Consider the following 12455-nt stretch of genomic DNA (forward strand, 5'->3'; position numbering starts at 1 on the left):
TAGATGAATTAACACACCTCAAGTAATTTTGACAGGTAAACTCAAAGCTTAATGGGCACTGTGGATTTATTCGACTTAAGACAACTGCATGAAAACATGGCTTTTCTATGACCTGTTAATACAGTACAGCTATTTGTCTGGCTTCACGGAGCCGCTCGGTTCATTTCTACACGGAGATCTCTCCCAATGCCGCCGTGTTCAAAGGCAAGGTCAATGTGGTTCTGGTTAGGGAGGGGGAACATCCACACAAAGAGGTAAGAGGAAGGGGAGCAGCCATGTAAATGTTCTCTTACATCAACATGTGAAAGCACACTTTCCCTGATGATGATTTAGACACAGAACTATAAACACTGTAAAATAAATACTTGCAAATGATAAAGAAGCACTTTGGGGCTTTATAAGCCCTGTACTTGGTATGTTAATGTGTACTTGTATTTGAAAAGAATGTATGCCTATGTCTGGAAGGGTGCAAGGGAAGTAATGTGTCATAATATATATATATATATAATATTTTTTTTTTTAAGAATTACATCCTTAAATATGCATAAAAGCCAACCATCTTATGCCCGTCCACTCTACCGGCACATTTTCCTCTTCAATGCCAGTAACCGCCTGCAATTTCATAGATGTTAAGTCCATGCAATCATTTTCTTTACTGCCCATCCCGTTCAGGGTCACTTGAGGCGCTTCCATCTGATTTTGGGGTAAAAGGCATATGACATACTGGACTAGTAGCCAGTCAATCACAAGGCACATATAAAAGCAGACAACCACTGAGTGGAAACTCGGCTCGTCGAAAGTCAGACGGACAAACTACTAAACCATCCGTGAATTATGTGTGAAGTCTCACAGGTAAATTGAAACTATGACGGGCACTCAAGGCAGTAGACTCACCATGATTCTTTGAATTGCCTGCCTTCCCTGAAGGAAAATATACGTTGCATTATCTTATTTGGTTTCATAGCGGTCATCGAAGCCACTGTTTATTCAAACAAGAAACCCTCAAATTAATTACTCAGCCATTTAAAGCCAGTTAAGTAGTCAGGTGAATCCTTGCACTATTGTCCATAGATTAATTGAATTGGAAGCAAAATAATTCAATATAAATAGATTGATAGATGATATCTCTGATTTCATGCTGTTTCGATAACAAATAATACAAAGATATAATTTAAGTCATGCAGAGCTATATAAGGACAATTCCTTTTTGGGTAGCTTTGTAAAAAATAAAAAAAATAAAAAAAATTAAATTGCACAGTAATTCCACATAGGTCAGTCATCTACACTGCGCTTGCCTTTTTGCCCTTTCCAGATCCATATTCTTCACCACTATCTGACCAAGAAGGGCGAAATGTGCATTCAAGAGCAACAGTGGTTTTCACGGCCACAAACCGCAGCACAGGAACCTGGTGGGAAGAGGACAAAGTTGAGTCTCCCGAAACAGGATCACCCAAGAAATGATGTGTTCCACAGACAATCCACTGTGACCACCCGCAGGTTTAAATCAAACTCCTCCTATTTTGCAACAGAGTATTGTTATAGAAAGAACTTGAACTGTAAAAGTCATAGGGGTCAAACCCAGTATGCCATAGTTTTCATTGAAGCATTCCTCTAATTTGGGGATACATGGCGAGGAGACAAGGACTACTGCTGGGATTACTTCCTAGGGAAAGCTTCTCCAGAGGAATATGGTTTCAAACCACATAAGTGTCGCCCTTCCATCTTGTGGACAGCCCTAGTCTGGTTAGTGTTGGTCATAATTACAGCTAGCAGCAATCACACTTAGCCAGGAACCTGAGGAAGATAACCTGGCATAGTTACAGCAATCGGAGAATCGGAGTTTTCATTCTGGAAATGTCAAGTGTATATCGGATTTCTGTTTGTCGAGATGTCTTGTAAACTAAACAGCACATATAGAAAACAGTGCAATCATTCAATGTGATTTATGGCTACTTTAAAGATGTGCTACATTTCTCTGCAGAATATGAGGTAAAATGAAATGTTTGAATTATCAGAGGTGCTAGAAGAGACCAATGGATATAAAACTGCATGCACCTTTTGTTAAATGTCACAAAAATCTGGCATTTGAATCGGGGTGTGTAGACTTTTTGTATCCACTGTAATTTCTCTACGTACCAGCGTAGCCACACACACGCACACACAAACATACGTACACGGTTAACTATAGTCTAGCGGGACTAATCCAAACAGCAGGACCTCTCACTTGGCTTTCTCAAGCGTTGCTGGTGTTAGTGGCCCGCTGCCCCAAGGGCGCCAACCAATCATTCTGCCTCTGGGGCCTAACTAGACCTCCGCCCTGAGGGCAGATGTTCCTCTTCACCATTCCCAGGCTTCAGCTACTCTCAGCTGCATTATTTATGAGCTGTTCTCGCCAGCACAGCTCTCTAACAGGCTACTGGTACATTCTCCTCTAACTGCAGCTGGGAGGAGTTGGATTGGCCCTGAAGATTTATAGCAATGGAGACTAAGTGCTGTATGTACATAAGGTGGCATGAGCGTATAGTATGTGCAAAAGTGGCAGTCGGAATAAAAATGCATGAGTGGCTTTTTGGCCACAGTGGGATTCCCAATGTGTAGTATGAAAAGCACACATAAGTAAAATATGCTGATATGTAATATGTTGGAAAAACTCAGACTTGAAGAAAACCCCAGCTCGGAGTGAAGCAGAAGGAATGCTACTGAGGGACATTTCAAATAAACAATGTTTTCTTCAATGGTCTCTCAGACGCGGAGGAAAGAGACGCATAATCTTCAAGGTACTGGTCTGGGAAAGGGAATGTCAAAATATTACAAGTAATGATCTTGTCTGAGAGACAACGACCTCCAAGGTAAAGAGACGACAACCTCCAAAACCTTCCCTGGCACGCATTCTATAAACCTTCTTCTCTAAAAATCATAAATCACGGGGCGTCAAGTCTACCTTTCAAATAAATTCTAACCTCAGGAGTTAGTGAGGAGATGATGGGAGTACAGGTTTGTATTCTGAGCATTCAAATAATGGAAAAGGTTTTTAATTTAGTAGTGTCCTGAGTTTGAGGTTGAAAATTCACCGAGCTGTCTGTTGTGTAAGTTCAACCCAACATGCAGTGAGATCCTTTTACTGAAGTTATTTTTAAAGTGCAGGGCAATAAAAAAAATGTTTAGCCTGCTGTTTTGTCAAATGACTACTTACAGCTGTTTAAATGATCATGTGAGTCGATGAGTGCTCTACTAGAAAAAAAATGACATTATGATCGAGGATAATCACACAATGGCCATCTTTTATTCATTTTTTCTTTGTTTAGTATCACATGTCATTCATTCATACCGTTCTCATCAAGGAAGCTTCCAGCTGCAAGAAAAGATAATGCAGGACTTAGCTTCTCCATGTGGTGACCAGACAGTTCTGCCTCTTCAGCGTGCAAGCCAATAAACTGACTTAACGCTTTCCAATTGTGCGCCGCGCATCTGCCAAAGTCAAATGTTGCATGCATGCAGTACATGCCGCAATGAGCGCAGAAAATGAGTAAAACAGATTTTTGTCTTTGTGTATTCACAACCTCCAAGTGGGGGCAAAAGGGTGTGGAGGTTGACGTTCCAAACCGACACCAGATTCCCATTTGCAATCATAGCATTTACATTAGCAAATGTGGGTTATGTTTCTTTCCAAACAATAATTACTGTTTTCAGAGTGAAAAGTGGAATATTTTAAACCAAGCAACAATCAAGTGGGTTTTTATTGCCAAACTTAGACCTGGGTCATAAGGTGTAATGTTGACACGTCCTAAAATATTGGAAGTTCTTGGTCCTTTGAGAATCAAGCATAGCATTTATTTTTTCCTTTTTTTTTCTAAGGTAAATATCAAAGAGGATCAGGCCAATAATGTTAAGGGATGTTGCATTGTTTTTGTTTTTTACATTTTAATTTGAAAACTGCAAAAGCAAAATTTTTAAGCATATTTTTTTAATGGCCAAGCCAGTAAAGACCGAATTGAAAGAAGATTCACAAACAAGCAGAAACTGACATAGCCTGCAGTGAAGGTCTCGCAAAGCATCTCCCGAGATAAACTTCAGACTGTTTACGCCAGGCAATTCTTGAATAAAACCCTGATGAAAGCAGTGTCACGGAGGGAGTGTTAATTTTTTGAAGTGATGAAATATCTGATGTAGATTGCATCCAATGCATTATGGGGATTGTTGCAAAAATACGCCTCATAACATTTCACCAGCAAAAATGACACTGAGACCTCCGAAACTGGGGAAAAACTCAACCAAGTGTAAAAAAAAAAAAAATACACTTTTGGCTAAGACTGGGGGGGCAAACACATTATTATACCATTATGCAAATTAGTGTTTTAGGGCATTTTAGCAGCTCTGTAGCTCCAGATATGTGAAAAAACAAAAAGAATTTTGGCGAATAAATGTTCCTTCAAGTTTCAAAAATGCTATACAATTATGTCAGTTGTCCAAATATTATTGAGCCACTGGTAATCAATATAAGCCACTGCGCCCATTACAGCATACATTTGTGAAACCACATGAGTAACATCTTGATTGCTTTCTTTCAAATCCATGTTGGTTAAAAAGCAAAATCAAAGTAATCATCTATTCAACTTTCACTGTCCAACTACAAATACTTTTGGACTTCACTGTATGTCATCCGTGGGAGAGAGATTGCATTTGGAGAGCCAGGATACATTTACATACTTCACTTAGCTCCAGGCAAGCTTGTCCAATGCTTCCTGCCTTTCAGGTTCCCGATTCTGCTTGTGGGAGTCTGGAAACTGGAACTATCAGTGCCGGCCCTGAGACATTACAGGGTCACTCCCATTCTCTTGCCCACCCACCATTTCACAAACCAAACCATGTCAAACTATCACACACGCACACAAGCTGTCTCATCCTACTCCAACATCTTGAAAAAAAAAAAGAAAATCTTTTGACAAATGCTTTTGATTGTAATGTCACAGGAAACTCCCCCATCCCACAAGAAATGCTAACAAACCTTGACACTGATTAGTCAAGTGGAGAATGATGTTCGAAGTTGTTTCCTATTAAGTGAGCAACAATGTTGGCAGTCATAGTGGTGAGATTTATGAAGGGAAAAGAGAAGCAAGATGGATATAAGGGCTTTCAGAGGATGGCTTGAGTTTCAAGTTTTTTATCCATGGGGTATTCCTTGCCTGGTTATCACTGAAGCGATCAGTTTTAGAGGGGTTATGGCGCTCGTAACGGTTTCATCGCCTTTTCCCCTAGATGTTTAAAATACAAATAAATCTTCTCACTTGTTACTTAGAGGTCCCTTTTCTGGTCAAGATTGGCTGCGAGACAAAGACTATGTGAACAAATTGTTTAAACCACAAAAAAGGTAGATCCGGATTTTACTGATTAATATCAATGTCTGTAAGAACATTTGTGGAGAGCTTCCACTCTCGTTGCTCAAATTTATTAATCAGGAAAACGTTTGCAGAAATTTTTTTAAAGCCATGGAAAAGAGTGGATGTGATTGGTTACTTGTGAACACAGGACAATCCTCAATTCTAAGAGGGCAGTGGTAGTTGGGAAAGTTAATTATCTACACAAACTAGGTCAAAGTTCAGTTCGCAAATTTTAAAATGAACTTGTTCAGTTCATAATTGAAATTTCATGAACTAAGTTCATCATTCCAAAAATGAAAAGTTCATAGTTCTTTCATAGGCTTTTTGTTTTGTGTTAAAAAAAAAAAAAGAAACTTTAAATAGGGTGTGCAAACTTATTCAACCACCTTTTCTCTTTTTGTTTTATTTGGTTATAGTTGCCTGTTATTTACATTTTATATTTACATTTAATGATCTTAAACTTTAAAAGAATTTGATGAAGGGGGGCGACAACTACGCCACTGTAGCACTGTAATCAATTTAACGTCCATACAACAGTTCACGCATAATTGGAACATAAGCGAGAAAAAGCTATTTCATGCTTATTTGGATTTTAAAATGATTCAACTGGAATGCCAACGAGGGGCGTTTTAAGTGAATGACAAGCAAGCAAGTTTGACCCATTAATCACTCTCACACATGCACACAAACACTATATGTATGGCGGTTTATAATCCCAAAAAGTTAATAACAAGCTCATGCTACTTTGTCACCCTCCAAGTGCTGGCGGCAAGAGGATTGATAGAATTAAACAATTAGCTTTCAACAATTAGCTGAATGAATTGCTGTGCGCTGAGGAGGAACATGAAATTGAATCTATTCCCCCCCCAGACGTGCCTCAAAAACTAGCAAATGGAGATTTTACGTACTTTAATCCAAAACAACAAATCACTTAGCATATAGCAGCCCACACGGGCAACACAGTAAAAATTATTTTTGAAGAAAATATAAACTCGGAACATGGAGGTACAAAAGATGATCTTGTACTTCTCTTAAACGACTCAACTTCACATATATATTTACAAATGATTCGCAGTGGTTGACTTTGTGATGTTTTGTGTGACCACATCCTCAGTTATGTATGGCAAATGAATACTTGAGAGATGCAGAGTGGTTTGGAAAGAACCAGATCATTAATGCACAAGAATCATCTTGGGTTTTTTTGCACAATTGAGGGTACTATTTCAAAAAGTGTGTCTAACAAATCGTGTTGGAAGAATCCTCTTAAAATATTTTCCTTACGCTGCTGCTTGGTTGGAAGTCATTGGTACAAGTTATCAAGTAACAACTACTACATTTTCCTAATTTTAACACGGACGAGGTCAACAAAACTGTTGTACTAAGGTCACATCTTTGGCCACGCTCTTCTAGGGCGTGACTGCGGTCATGGTGACATTCCTACAGTTTAATTATTTTCAGCATAATTGAATGCACATGGTAAAGGAGCTGCAAGATCAATCGTGTGGCCCAGGTCATGCCCATAGTGCGTTTAAGTGAGTCTAGTTAGTGTAGAATAACAATAACACACTCTTGACCAATCAAAGTGGAGCATTGGTATCATTGGATGTGATTCTTTGTTTTGTTTTGGTCACAAGAAGCGTAAAGTATAAAGCAAAACAAACTTGACCTTAAAACTGGAGCAAAAACGTCTTTTCACCTGCATTCTTTGGATTTACTTGTCAAGGGCAAGCACTGTCTGGAAAATAAATAAAAAAATAATCTCCTTTTCGCAATGAATCAATGCTTTGTCAGGCTCCTTTAAACTTCAATAGAGTATAAAAGACAGTAAAGGTCATTGATTCTGGTCCCAGCTCAAGTAAAATAAATGACCGCCAGGAAAGTGCTAATAGCAGAACACATTGAACGAATCGGTGAGGACTGAGGAGACACTAACAAACAACAGCAATAAAAGAAGGTAGACCGTTGGCACCTGCAAAGAGATGAAAAAACTTTGGACCAAAAGGAACCACAAAGAGAAACCAGAAACATTTCTCACATTTTTAATTTCTTTTCCCAAAAACATCTTGGCCTCGGCTATATGGCATTACGTCATTATGTTTGTTGTTTGTCCAGCCAAACACTACTGGGCCAAATCTACTTATAAATCTCAGCAAAGCTCTTCTTGTAGTATCTTAAACAGATTTGCATAATTTCGTTCGAGTCAGAAATCCAAATCCACATTCCTTGAACCAACCAGATGTGGTCATACAAACAGAGCCATAAAACATACACACGTCGCCAGACACGCACAACAAAAACATGGGCTCATTACACATGTAAAAGACAAACCAAGCTGAGATTTAAATTTTCCCAGAGGGAAGATTTAGCACACTTACGTAAATGTACAAACATCTTTAAACATACTCGTAATTTGAGTTTTTGGCCCTTTCTGATCCCACAGGCCGACCGACGCCTGTGTGTCTTTTTCTCAACTTAGATCCCCAGCGTCTGATTCATGAGCTCAGCATGTTGTAGCCCAAAAAAAACTTTGACTTCCTTCCCCACAATTTTCTCCTCTTCTGCCCAGCTATGTGAAAAATATTTTGTAGTGCCCCTCATGTTTTAACAGGAGGGGTAGATTGTTTTACCCCCACGTGGAACCTAACATTTCCGAAGATGTATGCATGTGTATGTTTGCTGCACAATTAAAAGACAAAACAAATAGCAATTTCCTGAAATATGGAACATTACTGCCACCTAGTGGAGATGATGGACGCACATTACAGTATTATTGGTTGCTATTGAGGAATGTCACTGAGGTGTGGCGCTTCTGTTTGTTACAATTTATAATTACAGGAGAAAGCTACTCACCTCTAGAAATGTTTCTTTCCAAAAATCTTGTCAAAATTGGTTGTGCGTATAGTAAACTATTTGAAAGTCAAAATTATTCTCTACCATGACACTGGTTGACCTTCCATTATCAAAAAAAAAAGATCCCCATTGGAAAAGGTGCAAATGTCAACATCATAACATGTCCGTTTTTTATTCCAACTTGGAATTTGACAGACGAAGTTAAGCATTCTCACAGAGATCCACTACATCTTTTTCTACCTACAAAGTCATCAAATTCCCAATTTTCCAGCTAAACTGTGGTTTTTTGAATTATGCTATAAGGTTGTACATGACAGCTTTCAAGACTTCTGACTTCCCATGAAGTTATATGGCAAATTACATGACCACAGAGCTTTAATAGTTTTTCTTTCACTCTTGTCTAAACCATGACGAAAATGTTCATGACTGAGCTTCCTTCACATGTTTTAAGTTTTTTCAAAACCTTAAAATACCCAAACAATGGTAAATCTTTGTACAGAAAGTAGAGACAAGGTTGCTTGACCTGGATACAGTTTGCGGGAGAGCTTTGTGAGCATGCAATATTTTGTGGCGTTGGCTAAAAAAAAAAAAAGAAAGTGAATGAGGCCAATAATGGGCCTATGGGGTTAGCTGTTGTAAAACGTGGGAGCGTCACGCCAACACCCTCAATCCCTTCCAACGATTCACAAAGGACACATCAGCATCGCCCACCCACTCACCTCATCTTTTCTTCATTTGTGATAGGCTCTTTTCCTCTTCAGTGACATTGGCTTGCAGTCTATTAACCTCATACGTGTGCACAATTACACATATATAAACACTTTAGCACTCTTATCAGAAACACATGTCCTCTAGTTCCTTAGATCTCAAAGAATGATGCAAATATTGACTGCTGTGGAGGAAGAGGAAGAAGAGTAACAAACAACAATGGCCAGAATTAGAAGCATCATAATTCTTTTTTTTTTTTTTTTTTTAATCCTGCTAATAGTGAGCAAATAAACGCCAACCCCAAGTCACCCCAATGTGTCCCTTCTGAGAGAAAGATGATTGGGCAGAATTACAGCAAATGACATACTGGCGTGTGTTTTATCTAATGACAGAGGGTCTGAAAGACACAAGATTACTTGGCAAAAAGCGTTTTGTTGACTTAACTTCTGCTGCCACCCCGCACAATGTTATATGACTTCTTGTTTTAGGAAAAAAAACTTCAGAGTTCTTGTTAATTTCTTGACTTTCTTTTCAAAGAATACAATTTGCTAAAATGGAGATTACAAACAGGGATTTAATCCTCCTTTGTCCTTCCCAGAGAGCAACATTTAGGGTTTTTCTATAGTGGAGATTTGTAAAGTAAAACAAAGTATAACAAATTATAAAACATGTTTTATAATGGCATGTGTCAAATAAAATAGCAATGCATTCAATGTTTTTTTTTTTTTTGCATAAGACAATGGCTGGGCAAATACACCTTAGATGTATGTTTGTTATGATAAATGTAGTATCTAATAAGAGCCTTTCTTGCTACTCAATAATTGTTCTATCTCTAGGCATCATCGTAAATGTCCTTTCTTGCGGTACATTTATTTAATACTACATGTCTATTGTTTTACAATGGACAATATGGGATTCAGTTTAGTTGGTAAAATAATTATATACCATTAGCCTAATTGTATAGTTGCTTAAGTCACATGTAATCATTTTGGGAAACCAAGAAAAACTAACATTTTTCCCCCAGCAAGTACATTGATAGTTTTATTTGATTTGGTAACAAAGTAAAAAATTAGTTTGGCAATTATGTTGTTAGGTTCACGATAGGAGACATTTTATTATGAATAAATAATATGCAATGATGAAACACTTTCATTATCTGGCATGTAGATCAAATGCCAAAGAAATAACTAGGGGCATGTTGTTATAAATACGCTTGGTTCTTTTCAGCTCTTTTCCTTAATTGAGATTAAGTGTTGGTGGTTTTTATTATGTACACAAGACCCTGACACCCGTGACACAGGCCAGATGCAGACCACTGTGTTTAATAATACAAAAAAAATTGCAAACGCGGTAAGGGGAAAATAAAATGTGCTATTCGAGGTGAAGGCTAGCAGCTGTTACAACAGTGCTCATAATATAAACTTTGCCAAGCTAAATTAATTTATCCAAGTAAAAACAAAAGTCCTCCATCCTCTTGTTACATGTAGTGTGTTATTAACATGAAGCACATTGTCAAACACTTAAAAGTTCTGTGCCATAACCTTGAGGAATGTATTCACTCATCAAATATAGTGGCAATCAACTGGATCTAATTTGTCTTATGAAAGGCCAACAGAATGGCTGTAAGTAAGTTGACCTCTTTGGAATCAACCAGACGTTTTCATTCTCTGTCTTGTGTCTTCACTGGTATCGCGCTTTGGATCATTGTTTGGACAAATTAGTTATGCTTGGAAAATGCTGCAGCCAAGCTTTTACAGGATACATTTGTCTGCACGTAATGCTGGTTATCATCTTCCAAAATTTAAGAAATGACCTTGACTAGGCTCTTTGTAATGAATATAATACATTGTAAATGTTAATACATGTAATTTTAACCATATTTAAATGGAAATTATTCTGGAAAATTGACTGCTTTGGGTCTCTGGAATGCCCGTACATCCATCAAGAGAGAAATAACATCACCAAGTAAATCTTTTACCACATGCTAATTTCCAAAAGTGTGTCGAATTGCTTCCCGCACAAGGTCAGGGGCAGCCCTGACAAGAGCCATTATTTTCAAACTAGACTACATAGAAACATGACTGTGTGAAAGGCAAAAAGTAAGAAGAATTGCGGTGCTATTATGTACTGATGGGTAAATGAAGCTTCAAATTCGCTTCATAATCACCTTGTATTTTTTTACTTCACTTGATGACACACATTGGACTAAAAGTAACTTGCCATTTCTTAAACCCTTTTGGTTAAACCAACAGTGCACACAGGAGTCAAAAATACAACTGGTTCATGAAGCAAATACGAAGCTTCATTTTCCTATCAACTTTCAAAAGGTATAAAGTTAACTACAAATAAGTTACACATCAACTACTTATGCATGTGGGATGTGTGAGTGGGCGTGTAACAGTTTGCGCTCTTGTGACTTAAGAAGTTTGGTCCCTTTATTTACTATGGCCAAAGAAATCAAAACACATATACATACACTATTTTATTTTATTTTCAAACAGTGGACTGTTGACTACAAATAAAAGTAACAAGGAAATCGATGCATGGACTGTATCCATGACTTTGGCTGCCGGGTATGAGGGGGTGTGAGAGAACATACTGTCAAGTGTCAGATATGAATTGTTTCTAAACTATGAGTTTATATACTTCATTTTTTTGTGGGTGTGGGTGGACTGAGATCATAACTGTCCTGTCAAAAAATAAAGTGGCGACTCTGCGTAACTCAGAAGATGTAAACTCAGGAGAAGTACATAAAAACTACAGTCTACAATACAAGATGCAATTAGCTGTCTTTTTTTGAATTCCTGTAAACAGCAGACATATTTTCAGTGGATTGTGAAAAATATAGAATAAAAAAAAATCTTTCATGCATACAGCATTCACTTTTAACCTGGGGAAAAAATGACCCAACTCGCGTTCACATTTTTTTGTCAATAAAATGTTTTATTGCCCAGTTCATATGGCTACCTCTGACGAATCAATTATCATACCTCTCTATACTATGCACATCCCTTCTGTAATAGATTAATGCATCTGTTGTATTTTCCATCTGCTAAGTGGTTGGTCCACTAGCAAAAGCTCAGACACCCACTGGAAAAGCAACACTTGACTATGTGTGACTCGTACTTAATTTATCATATATACGTATATAGATAGTATTATTCTAGTTGTTTCTCTTCTTTTGGGGTGTTTGTAGGTTTAAAGGACTAAATTCCTTAACTTGCCCAATGCCTGAGGTGTGGTTTTATGGATTACACAACTTGGGTTTTTTTTTCTAGCTCCAGAAAAAATAGGAATGGTACGCGACATCAGAAATCAATTTGGTAATGGCTGAGCATTAAGTTTTTGTTTACATGCAGAAAAGTCTTTGTTGGTGGTGTTGTGTTATTGATTTCCAGATTTCCGCTTCACTATGTTGCCTTTTGTTTGAGAAGTAAACAAATGGAAATAGAAAAAAACTGCAAGTAACAAAGGGAATTAAAATTAATTCAAAACAACCTATTAATGCCTAAAAGCTTT

The sequence above is a fragment of the Syngnathus floridae genome, chromosome 13 (genome assembly GCF_059516105.1).
Source record: "Syngnathus floridae isolate MCC-2025c chromosome 13, RoL_Sflo_1.0, whole genome shotgun sequence".
NCBI classification, from domain to species: Eukaryota; Metazoa; Chordata; class Actinopteri; order Syngnathiformes; family Syngnathidae; genus Syngnathus; species Syngnathus floridae.